The sequence below is a fragment of the Lycorma delicatula genome, chromosome 8, assembly GCF_047948215.1.
Source record: "Lycorma delicatula isolate Av1 chromosome 8, ASM4794821v1, whole genome shotgun sequence".
NCBI lineage: Eukaryota > Metazoa > Arthropoda > Insecta > Hemiptera > Fulgoridae > Lycorma > Lycorma delicatula.
In genome coordinates this window covers 73,949,558-73,970,381 of record NC_134462.1, presented here as the reverse complement: position 1 = coordinate 73,970,381, position 20,824 = coordinate 73,949,558, and the positions used below count along the sequence as shown (strand labels likewise).

The 20,824-nt window shown below is 26.3% G+C and overlaps 1 protein-coding gene across 1 annotated transcript in view; it reads right to left on the bottom strand.

Moving 5' to 3' along the window:
- The window catches only part of klu (zinc finger protein klumpfuss), a 133,543-nt gene that overhangs the window by 53,688 nt on the left and 59,031 nt on the right, over window positions 1-20,824 (bottom strand). The window lies entirely within an intron of this gene.

Below are 20,824 nucleotides of genomic sequence, written 5' to 3'. Positions count from 1 at the left end.
ATGGAAGTGAAGCTTGGATGATCGGAGTACCTGAGAAGAAAAAATTAGAAGCTTTTGAAATGTGGTGTTATAGGAGAATGTTAAAAATCAGATGGGTGGATAAAGTGACAAATGAAGAGGTGTTGCGGCAAATCGGTAAAGAGAGAAGCATTTGGAAAAATATAGTTAAAAGAAGAAATAGACTTATAAGCCACATATTAAGGCATCCTGGAATAGTTCGCTTTAATATTGGAGGGACAGGTAGAAGAAAAAATTGTGCAGGCAGGCAACGCTTGGAATATGTAAATCAAATTATTAGGGATGTAGGATGTAGGGGGTATACCGAAATGAAACAACTAACACTAGATAGGGAATCTAGGATAGCTGCATCAAACCAGTCAAATGACTGAAAACAAAAAAAAAAAAAATTATTAATACTGGATAATTAGTAAATGATATATATATATCAAAGTAATTTTGATAACCAATTATGTTAACTTCAAATAAAAAAAAATTGTTCAGAAAAATGTAGGTAAAGAAATATTTCTTCATTCCAGAAAGCCAAAGCACAAACTTAACAGTTGTTATTGACGTTGATTAGATCTATTTTGATTATTTTTATCAAGACCCTTGTTTCTTTCATTGCATTTCTTGCCAACGGTTTTTTTTTCACACGGGCCTCGTATTTTAATTCGCTCCCATATTATCTAATAAAAATGATTATTACATTATTTAAGTTCGATTTAAAAAAAATCAGTAAAAATATAAAGATACTGTTCCTTAAATTTCCCTTTTAAAAGCCTGTACCAATTTAAAGACGAAATTTTTTTAATCTAAAAACAAGATTTTAGGACAAATTTTTTAAAGTAAATAATTTATTTTAATGTTTTATTTACCTTAAAATAAAAGAAAAAGAATTAATTCATATATTATTTTCATAACTAAAAAAATAATCCTAATCAAAATTTTTGTATTTTTTTCCTAATGTGTACTTTGCAACCCCCTCCATGGCCCAATGAGATGAGGATGTTACATATGACCTGTAAATGAGGTGTAGCCTTGTACAGACTCAGGCCGATCTGTAAATTTTTGTATTTACAGGAGAATATATTGTTAAAATTATTGAGATTTCTCTTTAGTTTTCTAATTACAGATACTATTATTTACATTTAATTCATTGCATAATTATTTTTTAATTAAAGAATAGTTTTTTATATAAATAATAATGTACTGATATCTAAGCGAGAAGAAAACGTTTTACGTTTTTTTTAGAAAAAAGGTTACTCATGTAAAAATATTTATTTTTTAGTGTTTGAATGACAGAACCGATTATGATTTTACGGTAGCAAGAATGAGGGGTTTGTATTTTAAATGGTTTAAAATTTAAACACTAGTTTTTACTTGTGATATTCGTATAAGGAAAATTTTCTGAAAAATTATAGAAATTGTAAAATGAGGTCACTCTATGACCTCATTTTACCAACCCAGGGTTGGTCTAATGGTGAACTCGTCATCGCAAATCAGCTGATTTCGAAGTCGAAAGTTCTAAGGTTCAAATCCTAGTAAAGGATTTTTATACGGATTTGAATAGTGGATACCGGTGTTCTTTGGTTGTTAGGTTTCAATTAACCGTACATCTCAAGAATGGTCGACCTGAGACTGTACAAGGCTATACTTCATTTACATTCATACTTTGAAGTAATACTTTACGGTAGTTCCGAAGGGTACATCGTGTATATATATATATATATATATATACAGTCTGATCATTTTATCGTGCACATCATGATACTATAGACCATAATTCTACCATTGACTCTAATACAGAGATTCTCACATTTCATTTGATTCATGTAATATAGTTATGCACAACTAGTAATGTCTTACAGTAAGTGTTGGAATTTTCCACCAATTTTCTAAAGGCAGGTCCGCACTCTTTGCATTATATTTTTGACACCCTTTATAATTCATCAGAGTTAATGTAACTCATCTCTGCAGTAATGGCTCGCTCCATATTTTATAGAGTCCATGGGGGTTACTCAATATACACGTTCTTTAAAAAAAAAACCAGAGAAAGGAGTCTAGTGACGACAAGTCAGGGGGAAAGAGGGGGCCACCTTTTAATATCAGACCGTTTAACAAATGCGATCGCCAAACATTTCTTCCAGAAATTCCATGATGTTTTTGGATGTATGGCACGTTGTCCCGTCTTGTTGCAAGTAACAATAGCATTCATCAGGTTGGAGATGAGTTACAAATTTCATAATTATATCCTGGTATGCCGGCCTGTCAAGGGCTTCGTATAAAAAAAATCGGGCACACTATTCGTCGTCGAAAAATCGCACAAAAACCCCTTCTTTGAATACAGCGGCGATTCATGTAAGATGTTTGGATTTTGGGTTGACCAGTATTAGTTGTTCTGACTTCTGATGTAACCGTTAAGGTGAAAATACGCCTCATCATTAAAAAAACAAAAAAAAACGTTATCCAGAATAACCATCCCATTATTTTCCATCTGGTTGATAAAAAACTGGCAGTACTTTATTATTTTAACAGTGTCTGGGGGGTTACAGTTCCTGTACGAAATGTATCTGGTATGTACGTAGATCTTCACTCCGTAGTTTTTTTATTTATTCCTAAGAGACTATTCAAATAATGCACGTAGTGCACGGTAAAATGTTCGCACTGTGTAATCGTACATACGAGTAAATAAGTACCACTGATTTTTCAGTTGATAAAATAGTTTTTCATTAAAATATTTAACATAAATGATAGAAAATCGGAAAAAAATTTAAAAAAAATTAGAGGCAAAACTTGGTTGTATTATGGATTGAACGTGATGATAATAACAGATCTAACAATGTTCTCAACAATTTTAATTTATTACTTTCTCAAATTACTTTTTTTCTACAATAATAATTTCATTTAATATAATACTAGGCTGTCGTATTGTATTACTCCACTTTAACAAAGAATAAAATATGTAATTGTAGAAAAAATGTTCTTATAATAAAAAAAATCGTAAATTTTTTTAAACTGCAGGTTATAATACAAAAAGGTTTATTTTGTTACTATGAATTATATTATTTTATTGCAATACCGGTCTACATTAAAATTAAAAAGTTGTTCGTTTTTATTTGATATTTATTATAACTAAATTTTCCTTTATTATAATAGTTTTTCTGAGAATTTTATTATTAAAATAATAATTATTAGTATATATATATATAATTAGTGTTTCGCTTTAATGTATAAAACATAACTGTCACCAAATACTAGATAATAAAAAATGAAGGAGAATAATGGAGTAACACGAATAAGAAATAAAAAAAAATTGAAAATCTTGTCGAGTTCTCGTGAAACTGGATAGAACTGAGAACCACTTGCGATGTCGACATTCAACATCCGACTGCCTCCTCTTACAACGTCATAAAGCCTAAACCGGCTGTGCTTTTACTTTGTGCTACAAATTGCGCTTTATGTCCCGTCATGTGGCCTAATAATGAGCTTCGTCACGATTGTCTGCTAGTTGTAAATTGCCCACAACTAAGTTCAACTAACTGAAGACAGAAAATTTTTAAATTGTTCAATGTGTTCAATAGTTAGATGACAAAATGTTTCTTAACTGAAATACTCGTAAATAATAAAAGAAAATTAAGCATATTTAAAAAAAAAACAAAAAACATCCGGGATAGTATCATTCCATTACATATTTTTATATATATATATAAAATCACACATCACTGCCGATACAAATTTTTGTAATTCAAGGCCACTGTATAAAGTTGTAGAATAAATTTTTCAATTTCATTACAACTTTTTTTCTCTTTTTGATTTATTTACGACATCCTTATAACATCTTTCGTCAAGGTTTCTTCGTAATTTATTCTATTACATATTATCTTATTTTATTTATTTATTTTAAAAAAATCTGATTAACCTTCATTTACAAACTTAACTAATATTATTACTATTATTATTATGATGTTATTAAAAAAATATATTTATTTATTTACTTTAATTAATAGCTATTTAAATTTAATTTAAAAATATATAAGGTAATGACATTTAGTAAATGATATTAATTTTCTTTAACGCTGAATAAAATACAAAATTTCTGTAATATTTTTTAAAGATTTTTTTCAGTTTATTATCATGTTTATATGATAAAAATAATTATCTCGTTTAATGATCGATTGAAAAATAATAATAAATAAATAATACGTTTATTTTATAAGATTTAACATTTTATATCTATAAAATATTCGTTTATTATTTTTTTTATGTATTTAAAATAAATAAAATGTGTTAGCGTTTTTTATTATTTCTTAATAAATTTATAAAATTATGTTACGATAATTTATTACAAAATATCGTTACCGTAAAACATTAATAATTACGTATGATTTTTTCTGTAATTTAAATTTTAAATATTTTTTTACCAGATCAAATTTATTATCAATAAAAAAAAATTAAATTCGAAAATAGATTTAAAAATTTCTCACAATAACAATAACAAAAGAAAATGTGTTAATGTGAATATAAAAAATAAAACAATTTTTTGCTTTCTGTTTAAGAATCAGATATAAAACTTGAAATGGTAGAAATAAATAAAAACTTACGTGTTGTTTATCGTTAATATTTTTTAAGGTTTTCTATAAAAGTGATAATAAAGAATTTAAAAGAAACATTTGAAAAGAACGAAAGAAAATTAATCCAAAAAAATATAAAACTGTATGATCAAATTACCAGGAGTTTTTTTTTTAATAAATAAAAGAAGAAAAATATATACGTAAGTAAATTAAAAAAAAAAATGTAATTTTAAATTGAACATTAATTTAAAAGGATAAAACAGGATATAAAATCGCAGATAATGTGTAAATTTAATGAGATTTCGTAGCATAAATACAAAGTACAGAGCTTTGTTAAAAGGTTATTTAAAAAAATTTCAAAATACTAAAACAATCTTTTACAATGAATATTAATTAAAATCAGAAACTAGATAGTTATTTCGAGAACTAAACGTTTAGAATAGGTAGATAATGAAGAAATGCGTATAAAACAAATGAATGAATGAAGAAATAATAATAAATATTAATGGATAAATAAACAATACTTATGAAACACAGTTAAACAAGTATTTCAAATAGTGATTTTACAATAAATCTACAAACTACAAACAACTGTAAGGTGGTATATCATAAATCTAGTTTATTTGTAAATTAATGTTATTATTTCTTCATTATCTTTTCAATTATTTATTTATTTTTCTATATATATTACATTCTCAGTATTTACTTCTTTCTTTCTTTTCTGTTTAGCCTCCGGAACCACCGTAAGGTATTACCTCAAAGGATGAATGAGAATGATATGTATGAATGTAAATCAAATGTAGTGTTACACAGTTTTATGATATCCATTCCCGGGATGTGTGGTTAATTGAAACTCAACCACTAAAGAACACCGGTATCCACAATCTAGTATTCAAATCCGTATAAAAGTAAAACTACCTTTATTAGGATTCTAACCTTAGAACTCTCGACTTCAAAATCAGCTGATTTGCAATGACGAATTCACCAATGAGCATTGACCATTGATGACCATTAACAATCGAACTGGCCATTTAGTTTTAGATTTTATATGTATTTTTAATGGACTTTTAGAGTATTCTTGTTGGTTTTTTTTTTAGATTTAATACAAAAGAATATCCGGAGGTCCCGGGTTCGAATCCCGATCAGGCATGGCATTTTCACACACGCTACAAATCATTCATCTCATTCAATGAAGAATGCCTAACGATGGATCCGGAGGTTAAAAAAAAAATATATATATTTTTTTTTTTATTAATATATTCAAATATAAATCTTGAAATAATTTAAAATCTATGGGTAAATTTATGTAAGGAGATAGCTTTGTATTTTAATGTTGCGAAAGACTGGAAATAGTTAAATAAAAAATAAAAAGAATAGTATTAAAATATATTGTATAACAAATAAACACGAATATTAGGCGAGTTGATGAATTTTGAAATGTATTTGGTTTTTAAGATAAATAAAAAAAATATACATAAAAATATACCGAAGCATTTTATAAAACAAAAAAAAAATTACGATTGTTAATCATAATTATACAAAGATTACATTCTGTGAAATATGTACGTGAGGATATTGAATTATATAATTGTAATCTTATCGAATAGAAAGGAATGGTGAGTGACATTAAACCAGTCGATTGATTTTTGCAAAAAAAAAGAATTACTATATTAAAAGAAAATATTTCTATCCTCGTAAAATAATAATTATTGTAAGAACCTATAAACATTTTAACAAATTTTTTCCCCATTACATTAATACTGTTAACCATTAATGTTAAACACCATGAATAATACCTAATAAAATCATTACATTAATATTTACAACACAGATTACATTTATTACTAAATATATTGGACTAATTATATATATTAATAAAATATAGAGAAATACCATTTTCTGTAAAGTTAATTATCTATCTGCAGATGAATAATTTCGTTTTGATATTAACATTTTCTTTTTACGGTTAAAAAGATTATTTATTAAGTTATCTTTTATAAAACATCTACTGGTAAGTATATGAAATTAAATATCCATTAACAATATAATTAGATTGACATAAATGTTAATTAAAAGAAAAAAACATTTTAATGGACGTAATATATAATCAGGTAAACTGATTTACATTTTCCACACTATTATAGAGCTTAAATTTCATTTGGAACTTTGAAATAAATTCATTTCAAATTATATTATTACGTATGTACGATATTAAAATAACTGATAAAATATAAGCCGCAACATCCGTTATTTATTATTCTATTTAAATAAATAGCACAGTTATAATGTAATAGCTGATAAAATTCTGAATAAAATAATATTAACTGCAAACATTCTACTGCATCTACTGCAAATTTAACGAAATCTTTATTTTATTTATTTTTTTTTTTGAGGGTTAGAGATCATATAATAAAAGACATAATGATTAATTTATTGTATAATATAATAAATTAGAACAACTATATTTTTTAATACAAAGAATTATCATATATTTTTATTAGCTTTTATCTTAGGACAATTTTTAAAAAAATATTTTTTAATTTAAATAAATTTTTGAACCAGATTATTTATTTTTTAGAATTTATTTTAACAAATTTTCATTAATCGAAGATGGAAAGAAAATACGTTATAGAAAATGATAAAAAATTTTAATTACGAATTTAAATTAGAAACCTTTATTTTCAACTACAATAAATAAAAAAAAAAAAAACAGTTACTATATAAATTGATATATGTTACTATATTTTTATTTATAACATTAGCGACTGTAGTATAACTGTCAATCTACCGGTAAACGTGTGGTCTTGAACAGACTCAGACCGACCATTTCTGAGACGTGTGTTAGTTGAACCCCAATCACCAAAAAACACTGGTATCCAAGATCTAGTATCCAAATCCTTTACTAGTATTTGAACTTAAGAACTTTCGACTTCGAAATCAGCTGATTTACGATGACGAGTTTTATCACTAGACCAATCCGGTGGATTAGAAACCTTTATATGTCGTTCATAAAATAATTAAAAATATTTACTTAGAAAATAACAATCCACAAATATAGGTATTAGTAAGAAATATTAATAAAATATTTCACAGGAAGTTTTAATTGTGATATATTGTAAATGACAAAAGATAAACCGCGAAAATAAATAAAAAATAAATATTCAAATTGTCACAATATTTTATATTTACGCTAGGATTTTCATAATTGATTTGAGTGTTATTTTTTGCCCTTCTAAGCATTATTACTCTAACATTTTTAGTTGTTGTTTTTGGAGTACCTCCATTTTCAAAACTATTTTTAGCACTAAGTCTTCCTGAATTGGGATCGTCGAATAAATAGCGATGTTAAGTCCTCCCATACCCTATCCTTACTGACATGGCCGCTTCTAATTTGAACGAAAGAAAATATTCAAATTATGCACTCATCTGATAGAAAAAAAAATAATTTCAATAAAATGATAAAATTAATGAAAATAATACATTATGCAAAAAAAGGAATGTTTAATTATTCTAAAAAACAGAAATATTCAAGCTAAAATTAAAAGGACACAATATAACTAATGAACAAATAAACATTCAATCCGATGTAACGTTTAAAAATTTTAAATTGTTAAAATAAAGAACCACAAGGATTAGTTTCAAGAAATTATATATGTCAGAGCGGAAGGAACAATGCAGAAGAGGCCACGGCAATAGCGATGGGAAATTGGAAAAGCTTAATACCGCTATTTATTCGACGATTCCAACTCAGAAAGACTGGGTACTAAAAATAGTTTTGAGAATGAAGGTACTCCGAAACGCTTCACCTACAAATATTTAAGTACAGTGCTACGAAGGATATAAAACAACACTCAAATCAGATATATTCAACTACATTTCAAAATAATTAAAAGTTTAGAACGTGTATCATGTAAAACTGTTTTCCTTACCGTTCAGCAGTGCCGAGACATTATATTAATGTTAAAATTAAATTCTTTGATAAAATAATAAGTTTTTTACAGTCACTTGTCTCTTCTTTAATATTATAAAATTATCTTTGTATTAGTTATTTTCATTACCAAATAAGGATGCAAGTCATAAGAAAAGAAATATATAAATCCGTTCGATAAAATGGCAAATATTTTGAATGTTTAGTTTGATTCGACAATCTTACAGAGAGATCCAATAATCACTACTAGTTGAATGAAAATAACATTTATATTATACGAAGTAATATTTGCGTTATATTAATGTTAAAATTACATATTAAACGCTAATTTTAATCTTAATTTAGTAATGAAAATAAAAAATACAAAAATAATTGTATAATATTAAAGAAGAGACAAGTGACTGTAAAAAACTTATTATTTTTTTAAAGAAAATGAAAATAACGCTACCTTTCAATATACTTCCCGAGTACATTTAGGTACTTGTCCCAATTTTTTTATGAATTTTCTTATTCCAATAGTAAAAAATTATTCATCTCAATGTGTGAGCTATTCTTGTATTGCATTCATGACTCATTGATTGTTCCCAAACTCTGTTTTATTTAAAAACCTTTTGGGAGGACCAAACAAAGTAAAAACTGATGGTTTGGGATTGGTACTTTAAAGTGGATGTAGGAACACCTCCCAACCCGGCTTATGAATAACTTCTCATTATCGGTAAGAGGATGAGCGTTACCATGCAGAAGAATTAAAAATTTTGAGAGAGAATGGGACCTCCTTACTGCGGTTTTCACTATATTTTCTAACATGTAATAATAATATTTATTCTTGATTGTAAGTTTTCCTCAAACTAATCGCAATAGATTGAACTTTTATAATAAAAAAAAAAACACTGTTATCATCACTTTACCCGCTGACCCAAAGGATTTGAATTTTTCCTGGCGGGTAAACTCGAAAGTTTCCATTCCATACTCTGACATTTGGATTCCAGCTAAAATTTTATCAAAAATTACTATGCGATCTAAAAAAGTATAATCTTCCTATAAAACCCATTGTATGTGTCTGTCTTGTAGAATATCAGTAATACGATTTTTCAAAACTCAGTAAAAAGATCCATCGGTCTTCCGTTATGATAAAAATCTGATACTTGTTCTGCTCAATTTAAACTGTTTGCTCCACTTAAAAACATTTTTATGGTTAAAACACTTATTAAAATACTGTTTTATTATTTCCTAGTGATTTTTGGCTGTTTTACTTTAGAAAATAGAAATCTTAATACAGCACGCTGTTCTGGCAAAGTATACTTTTCAAATATAACCACCATTTTGCAAAAACCAAAAGGGATTGCAATAATGGAACTTATTTTTAAACATCTGATTTTTTCTATGCCAACTTGAACGTTATAGAGTATCATTTTATTTTATTTAATAGTTTTTCGCTGTTGTTATTTGTATTTTTAATTATTGAAATAAACTCGTAACTGTGCACTGCATTCCGGAACTGATAAAATATTATTTTAAGTACGACTTATATTTATATCAATGTAGAGATAGTTTTTGTTTAACGTTGTGCTTCATTTTTTTGAATAAGAGCCACAAATAAAATTACTTTTACATAAGCAACATTATGAATTTTTTTATATCGTATTATGTTACTTCAAGAGAATATAGCAGTACATGTGCTTATTTGTAACCGCCTACAGTTTAAACTTATGTACTACTAATCTGGAAAAATAGTTACTATGATCCTTGAAAAGTTGAGAGTTATTAAGAATTAACTATGAAGAATAACACGTAATTGTATTTCATCATACATGATATTCTTTTTCCTCTTTTATTTTTATAATAAATATATTTTTATTTACATGTAATTGTAGGTGTTTTGTTATTATTTAGTAACAATCTACTATTATGTCGGGGTTTTCCGTAGCGTAGCCATTTATTTATTTTTTTTTTGTCTTCAGTCATTTGACTGGTTTGATGCAGCTCTCTAAGATTCCCTATCTAGTGCTAGTCGTTTCATTTCTGTATACCCTCTACCTCCTACATCCCTAACAATTTGTTTTACATATTCCAAACGAGGCCTGCCTACACAATTTTTCCCTTCTACCTGTCCTTCCAATATTAAAGCGACTATTCCAGGATGCCTTAGTATGTGGCCTATAAGTCTGTCTCTTCTTTTAACTATATTTTTCCAAATGCTTCTTTCTTCATCTGTTTGCCGCAATACCTCTTCATTTGTCACTTTATCCACCCATCTGATTTTTAACATTCTCCTATAGCACCGCATTTCAAAAGCTTCTAATCTTTTCTTCTCAGATACTCCGATCGTCCAAGTTTCACTTCCATATAAAGCGACACTCCAAACATACACTTTCAAAAATCTTTTCCTGACATTTAAATTAATTTTTGATGTAAACAAATTATATTTCTTACTGAAGGCTCGTTTAGCTTGTGCTATTCGACATTTTATATCGCTCCTGCTTCGTCCATCTTTAGTAATTCTACTTCCCAAATAACAAAATTCTTCTACCTCCATAATCTTTTCTCCTCCTATTTTCACATTGAGTGGTCCATCTTTGTTATTTCTACTACATTTCATTACTTTTGTTTTGTTCTTGTTTATTTTCATGCGATAGTTCTTGGGTAGGACTTCATCTATGCCGTTCATTGTTTCTTCTAAATCCTTTTTACTCTCGGCTAGAATTACTATATCATCAGCAAATCGTAGCATCTTTATCTTTTCACGTTGTACTGTTACTCCGAATCTTAATTGTTCTTTAACATCATTAAGTGCTAGTTCCATGTAAAGATTAAAAAGTAACGGAGATAGGGAACATCCTTGTCGGATTCCCTTTCTTATTACGGCTTCTTATGTTCTTCAATTGTTACTGTTGCTGTTTGGTTCCTGTACATGTTAGCAATTGTTCTTCTATCTCTGTATTTGAACCCTAATTTTTTTTTAAAGTGCTGAATATTTTATTCCAGTCTACGTTATCGAATGCCTTTTCTAGGTCTATAAACGCCAAGTATGTTGGTTTGTTTTTCTTTAATCTTCCTTCTACTATTAATCTGAGGTCTAAAATTGCTTCCCTTGTCCCTATACTTTTCCTGAAACCAAGTTGGTCTTCTCCTAACACTTCCTCCACTCTCCTCTCAATTCTTCTCTATAGAATTATTTATTTATTAATGATACAGTTTTATTTATTCAGAAAATATAATGAAACAAAATTCTATTAAACCTAACACTATTACAAAAATTTTATTAAATGAAAATTAATAAAGCTAAAGAAAGTTTTAATTTTTTTAATATTTATGTAAAGTTTAATTTCTTATATTTTAAAATTAGGAAATTATTAGTTTAACAGTGATATTAACATTATATTAATATATGCATTCATACTACGGATTAACGATTATATGTAACGAGAAATGACGAACAAAGATATTACATTATATTTAAACTTTTGTAAAAAAAAATTACAATATGAAATATTTTAAATTTTATTTATTAATCGTGTAATTTATTTTATAGAATAAATTTACTTAGAATTAATAAAAAAAGATTTTAATTTGTCCCTACCAAATAACTAGAAAAAAAATAACTACAACACTGTTGAAAAAGAAAATTAAAATTAAATGTACATTTTGGTGCCCAAATATGGGAAATTACTTGTACTAGTAATGTCAAGATCATCCAACGGTTTCATAATAAGGAATTCAGGATGGTATCAGGAGCTCCATGGTTAGCTAAAAACGATGAGATCTACAGGTATCTTGGGGTGCCACGTGTTCGTGAGGAAATATCTAGAACCAGCAGGGGCTTCACATCAAAGCTGGGGACAAGTATGTGAATCATCTGGTGTTGAATTTATGTGACAATGGTGAGGCTGTAAGACGATTGAGGAGGTTACTGGACCTCACTGATCTTTGAGGACGTGTCTTCGTTTGTGTCATAAGATATTAATATTATAATATTTTTTTTTAGGAGAACTTTCTTTGGGTGGTCTTCTAACACGTTACTCTTAGTAAAATATTTTTACTTATGGTCTCAATATTTCTGGCGATATAAAAAATATTCCTCAAAGTAAAGTACATTTCGATTGTTACACATTCATTATAAATACATTCAAATGATATTAAACAAAAAAAAATGTATTTATTTACTTATTAAATTTTATTTTGTATTATTTCTCTTCTTTTTATTGGCCAACTTAGGACCACAAAAAATATGTTAATAATTCTTTTTCTCTTTTGACTTCCTTTTCTTTCCATTTCTTCATATCATCTCCTCTTTTTTTCGGTTTAACCTCCGAAACTACCATAAAGTATTACTTTTTAGGATGAATGAGAATGATATATATAAATATAAATCTTGTACAGTCACAGGTCGACCATTCCTTAGATGTATAGGTAATTGAAACTCAACCACTGAAGAACACCAGTATCCACGATCTTCATTCCATCTGTAGTCATATTTTTTTCGGTTTTTCCTAGAAACCCTTGTTTTCTAAAATAATATTTCTAAATTGATTTCTATTTTACATTATTTCTTCCGTGACATTTAGTTCTCTCATATCCTTTAAGTTTTATTTTTTATTTTTGTGTTATTTGTTTGTTAATTCTCTGTAACTAATGAAACAGGAAAATCGACAATCTAAATGCGCAACTAGTTTTAAATTTGTATGTTGAGTTTTTAATTATATTTAAGTTAATTTGTTTTTTATTTTTAATTAGAATTAATTACTTTGAAATAATGTTCTGTAATGAAACTACACTCTTGTTTAGATTTTACTTACACGTTCAAAATAAATCCTATAATATATACAATATACATATTGTAATATATATACACAATATATCTTGTATACGTTCAAAGAATGTTGTGAACAATAAATTTTTATCAAGTGTATATTTTATTGTTCATTAGTTCTAAACCAAAATTAATTTTTTATGTTATAATTACAAGGAAGATTAATAGAATTTTGTCGTAAATATTTTAATAAAATAATTAAAACTAAAATCATTAATTAATTTACTATTTCATTTGATAAATAGATTTAAAATCATAAACATAACATTCCGTTGAGAGGTCTTCAGAAAATGTAGAATATTTCCTTTTAAAAAACTAAAATATGGGTGTATAAGTTATTTTAACAAAATAAAGATTTAAAACATTGTTTATCATTTATAAAATTTGTCTAATTATTTTATTTTAATGATATTTTTTGTTGTTTATTTCATTTAAGTGTATTTTTAAAAAATAAATACAAGTAATACGTATAATGTATTCAAAATAATCAACAGATGTAAATAAGCGTAAATATATGTGAATGTTATATTGTTATTGAAAATGAAAGTTATTACCTTACCGTGACCCATACTAATAATTCTAAATTATTTTAAACATTGATAAATAATTCTATTTATATCAGTATTATTATAATATTTTTTTAATCTTCTCTCTTTAGCTAGTCGTTAATAATAAACCAAAAAAAGTTTGTTATTGTTGATAAACAAATAAATTAATTAATAAATATATCTTGGTACTCTGAATTATAATGTGATTTGATTAAGCTTGACCGATATATAACAATACACCCTTGGAACATTTTTGTATATTATCAACCTTCAATATAAAAAACCTTCTATATCATAGGAAAATGTGATATTTTTTTAATAAATTTTCTTTTTGTTTTTTTTTTCAAATAAGCCTGTACGTGTTTGTTTTCTATGTTTTAATAATGAATTTAAAAACGAATGTAATAAATTTTAAAATCTATTTTTGTATTAGTCATTTAGTTAAAAATCTATTAACAATTGATTTATATTTTTAGTCTATAATGGAAGTTTTACTAATTCTTGTATTTATATTATTCATTAAGTTAGGTCTACAGAGTCTTAATTAAAAATATAGCTTAACACAATGTTTGCATTTTCACCGGTATTTAGAAAATAATTCTGTATCTTTTATTACATTCTTTTCATTTATTTCCATCTAAATGTTGTGGAGTTGGTTAAATCTTAAAGATTTAAGTAAACTAATGTTAAAATATAAAGGTAACGAACCAGTTGTTAGATAACATACGTAATATATAAACAATAATATTGAAATCCGTCTAACTGGTTTACACCGTTTACTTTGATTTGATTGGAAGGTTTTGCGTGGGTGACAACTCTTAAGTTCCCACGGCCTGGAGCCACTGAGACGAACCCTGTCGCTTATAAACAAGACAATTAGGTGGTTTTATCTGCCGATTGAAATCTGTCCGCGGGGCGGCTGGCTCAAAGCCGGAATGCACCTGTCGACATTCCTCCCACCTAAGCAGCGGTAGGCAAGAAGTCAAGGCCGTCATGCCGTAAGAACGAGTCAACTCCTACACCGACCTACGCCCGGCTTCGATCTCTTTCTCGCTCTGTCTACACACTCTATCCGTCTCTTTTTATCACTACTATCTTCTAAGCCACTTCCATGATTCTCTTTTCAAATGCGGTTACCACGCAACTGTGTCTTCATAACACTTTTATAAGGATAACTTGTATATGTCACATGTTTTTAACGAAATCAATTTTTATCTAAACGAATAATGCTAATTTTGTTAATCTTTAAAAATTCTTTTCTTATAATGCTAGCAAAATGTAACAAGAATAAATTTATTCCACTTATAAAAAATAAGATAATAAACAAAAATAATTAATAGTACAAACAAATATTTTCGATTGGATTTTATTCAATCTTCTATAAGTTTGCATATTGATTTAGGAATGCAATACTACAGGCTATTAACCTCTTATCCTTTAAATAGTGTAGAATTGGTTGGTAATTGGATACTCATAATTGAAAAGTATAGAATATTACGATTTTATGATAAAAAAACGCATTTTTACTAATCCTTAATACGATTAGAACTTTTTTCAGAATCCATCCGCAACCCTTATTTTCACGATTTTTATGACATCTTTATTATTTTTTTTACGATTTCACCAGGAGTTTAATCCACGAAATTTGTTTGGAAAATTGAAATATATTCTAAATCAATTTTGTAAAAATTTCTAAGAAATCCGTTTATCAAGAACTGGAAAAATAACTAATTCATAGACACGTTTCTTGAATAAAAATATAACTAACAAAGAACAGAACAGAATAAACTGACTTCGCACAGCATTTATAACAAAACCAGTAATTAATCATATAATTGGAAACTGCTAAATTAAACTTAAATTAGTGTTATATACAAAATACATTGCATTTAAGTTAGCAACGAATTAAATTGAAAATAGAAAATAAAGATAAATTAAAATGTTAACTATTATTTTTTTTTTTAAATCGACGAATAAATGAAAAATTAATTAAAAAAAAGTAAAAACATACACAAAAAAATAATAAAGAAATATTAAAAATACTTCATTTTGAAATGTGGACGGATTCTTAATAAGAACCTAATGTTTTATTGGCCCAAAACCGGCGTCGGAAGACATTAGTCTTCCGTTAATTCATAATAACTTAAAATTAAATCTTATTAATATTAATATTAAATATTAAATTCGTAATATTACGGATTACTATTCTGTATTTGAACTAATGAACATTACAGAAAATAATTGTTAACTAAATTACATAGGCAAATATTTTGAAAATGAACAAATTTCAATAGTGTATTGTCATTTTTTGAGAAGATCCTTTTTAAAAACAGTACTAACAACCTAATAAAACTATCAGATTAATTTCCTAGAATGAAAAAAGCTTCAAATTATAGATAAATAAAAAAATATATATTATTATATTTAAGCCCAGTGGTTTATAATTTTTTTAAGTCGCATTTTCGTGCTTTTAAGGGTATGGAAATAGGTTAGAAAAAATTAAATAGATTATAGTAGAGAAAAAATTCTTTTAAGACGAAGTAATCTTCAACTAAATTCTTCTCTTTTCTAATTTTAGTGAAAATAAAAATGAATGAAATTTTTTTACGGGGAATATCCCATTACGTTTAAATTTACTATCATGCACTCCTATTTTATGTATGATATGTCATAACTTTGCATACCCACAAATACTCATGAAAATATATTTAAAAAAAGAATTAAAAAAAAAAGAAGAATTCTAGACGATTAAATAATAATATTATAATATTATATTCAACACATACCCTAGTAAAGTAGGTAGAGTTAATGCCAACCCCATACATAATTTTAGGGGTTGAAAAGTTTACAAGTTAAATGCGAAGAGTTAATAATTGTAATCGTTCTTTGTGCGCAGTCGGTTTGTTATTGTTACGATTGTAATAGGGGTTGATGAGCGGGTACGTTAGTGAAAGTGTGGTGTGAGAGCGTAAGACAAGGGCATAAAGGGATGGTGGTCCGCGTATTATCGATCTACATAAGGTCACTGCTCGTGCGCGTCCTTGACCTTGCCCCTACCACCCTATAATATAAATATGGTAGTATGGGGTGTTGCTACCTGTTGCCACCCTTAGTACTATCGTTATCGACCTGCTGTGACCCACAGATGGGATTATTTACTCGGTCCCTCCCTTTCTCCAGACGCTTTTACGTTAAACCCTTCCACAAAAATGTTACGCATTATAAAACGTTATATTTTACTAACCAATTTTTTACGGAAATTTTAATTATTATTACGTTGATTTTTAATGAACCTTACATTAAAAAAAAAGACTATAAAAATGTATATTTAAATACAAAACAATTTTGATTATATAATTTTAAATTCTCATAACGTAGAGAAGAATCTTTATAAAATTTGGTAATATAACATAAAAAGCGATTTAACAAAAGAATAGATTCCATTTGTGCCACTTTTATTATAGTAATTTCACAAATAGTACTGTAATTAAAAAAAAAAGTAGTTCAATTCACATACAAAACTAGCTATTTAAGGCATTGGTATGTATATATATGTAATTTATAATCTTTTTAATAAAAATAACATTAATTCCTTTAAATCAAATTATTTATAATTACCATATAAATTATATAACAATAAAATACCAACATACGTTTATTCCAGCAAAATAAAACAATAAGTTATATTCTCTTCTTTAAGTTGCTTAAAAGATTAGTAAAACGGGAAATCTAGCTTCTATTTGGTAGCGGAGTTCAATACGTGCGCATGAGCATTTTATTGAAAATATTATTGGAATGAGGTATAGATTTACAATAAAATACAGAATAAACTTTACTGCTTTTAAATTATCAGCAAACTTATGGAATAATATCATCTTTCTCACCTATATAAAATCTAAGAAATACGAATTTTTTTCCCTAATTTTACATCGTCGCTTATGCTCAGGATTAATTTAAACGATCCTTAAATTAAACCTACATTTTACGTTATAACAACGATCTTATAAAACTGAAAATCAAAACCATGAAAATAATAATTTTTGAAGTATACTATATTTCAGGTAAATAATTTCACTCGGTAGATAATTTTCTATGTCTTGTTTCAGACCAAGAAGAAACAGAAATATAGGAGTGTGCGGAAAACAATTTAGACGTAACTGAATAGAAATAAATTCATCTCTTCTTAAATTTAAATTATATAATTCTTCAGGCTCTACATCAATCTTTACTCCATTTTTTGGAAAATTAATACTATATGTAATTTACCCCACCGGGTTTGTCTAGTAGTAGACTCGTCATCGTAAATCAGCTGATTTCGAAGTCGAGGGCTCACAGATTCAAATCCTATTAAACGTATTTTCTTTTATTTGGATTACTAGATCGTGGGTCGGTACCCACGATCAAAGAACACCGGTGTGTTCTTTGGTGGTTGGGGTTCAATTAACCATACGTCTCAGAAATGGTCGGCATGAGTCTGTTGAAGACTAAACGTTTAACGGTAGTTACATTCCAGTCGTTAATGACTTTAATTGTGTATGCGGTTATAGATAAAAGGGGATATATTATTAAAATACCGTTATTTAAAATATTTTTTTTATTTTAGATAAAAAACAAAAATCACACAAAAAAATAAAGTTGGCGTATGAATCATTTTTACATAGAGGTATGAACTAATTTAGTGGACTGTTTTATGAGTCATATGCTACTTGAATGTTTCAGTTAAATAAATAGTGACTAATATTATCAACCATAGTGAATCAAACTTAGGAATAAAACAAACCATGTTTAAAAAATAGGTATTAGTATGATTTATATTTTTAATTCAATGATTGCACTCGACAAGCGTGTTTTTTCTTTTATATATGGTAATGCATATCATAATCTGATAATGTTAAGCTACATTTTATCTTGTAAGCTGTTAACAGGATAATTAGGAGTTTCATATTTAGGATTTTCATTTCTTTTATCAAGTTTTTTTCAATTATGTACGACAAAAGTTTGTTTTAATTTTTTTTTTTGTTTTAAAAGGAAGAATAAAATAAATAAATAATGTAATAAAATAAAAATAAATAAGTAATAATAATAAATAAATAAATAAAAATATAAATAATTAAAAATAAAATAGATAAATAATTCGATTCAAAAAATTTTCCTTTTTTTATTTTTATTTTTCATTAAATAAAATTTCAATATACTATTACAAATACTACTAACGATTATAATGATTTTCCAAATTTTAAAATTAATTTAAATTTTGTTATAGTGATAGAGAAACAAACAAATTTCAGGCATATAACTGAGTTTTTAAGTGAAAATTGAAGATTCTATAAAAACATATAATTCAAAAAAGGAAAAAATGAAACAGAACCAGATCTACTGTGGATGTATGAAATTTAAAACTAAAAAGATGAAATAATTTACGATTCAAAATATTTCGCTTTAAATAGATATATTTTAATTAAAAATTTTATCATAAAAACCCAATTAAAAGAATTACGTTCACCAACAAATTTAATATATTTCAGTCACATAATTTTTTCAGATTATTTTTTTCTGCTTAGTTCTGAATGGTCCATATTTTAGAACATTTGATGCTTATATCTTTTAATTACACCATTAATATTTTGTTTAATTTGGATAGACAGGAAACAATACTTAATATTTTCTCGTATCGGTTAAATGGATAATTAAGAACTTATTTAAAGAAAATTCATTCACAGATTTAAAAAGCCTATACATTTTACATAATAATGCAGATAAAACCTCCACATATAAACGTAGACATCCGTAGAGATTTGTTGGCAATATTTTTCTTTTACTATTCAAGTATAGTAATTCGAACATCAGAACAAGACTAACGTGAGAAAACTCTCGGAAAACGTTCTCAGATAGTAAATAATGAAGCAGTTTCTTTGCAGAAAATGAAGATTATGAACTATAACCAATTACTTTAATGTATAGTTAAGAAAATAAAATCTGAATTACATGAGTGAGCATTTTTGTAACTTTACGTTTCATGCGAACATAATATATAATGTATTATACAAGAACTACCCGTAATTTAATTTAATATTTTCCTTTAAACCATAATTATTTATTTAGTACTTATTTAAAATGAATGGTCCAATGTATAAAGATAATGAATTATACGATTTTAAAACTAATTTATTATCTATTTTTGGCATTTAGCAGGATTTAAACGTGAATATTACGTTAGGTTAATAATAGTATCTAAAATATGAGATGTAGATATATATATATTTATTAAAATAAATTAAAATAAAATAATGTTAAAAGTATTAAATTATAAAACTTTTGATATTGCAACATAAATTTACTTTTCAAGACAATTATGAATAAGTAAAGTAATTAAAATCAAAAACAGAATGGTTTTTATCCTGCAGTCTTTCTAACTATTCTTTATATTAAAAATATATGTTTCATTAAAATTACAACCATAATTAAAATTATATTTAAGTATAAATTTGTTAAGATTCTTTTAAAATTGTATTCTCAGAACATTATAAAACAGAAGTTACAGTCCTTCTATTAAAATATTTTCTGTAAAATTTAGAAAGGTTGGATGGAATGGAATAATTAAAATAATACATATATTAATAAACATAAATATAAAAATCCCCCAAAAATTATTTTTTTTTTAAAAAGAGTGTAACGCTTAATGTTAGAAAAGTATAAACAAAGAAAAAAAATATGTCATAAAAAATTAAATTGGGTGAAATATTTGATATTTTTAAATATATATTATTAAGAAGAATATATTATTAACAAAAAATAAATATTTATTTCAGAAGAACGATTAGATTATTTAAAAATATAAATTGCAACACTCAAAATTCCATATTTGTTTGTTTTTTTTCTGAGTAAGTACGTAATCTTTTAACAAATTTCAATGAATTATTTTTTCTATAGAACGAAAATTTACAATCTGTTTCTTCTGACAAAACCG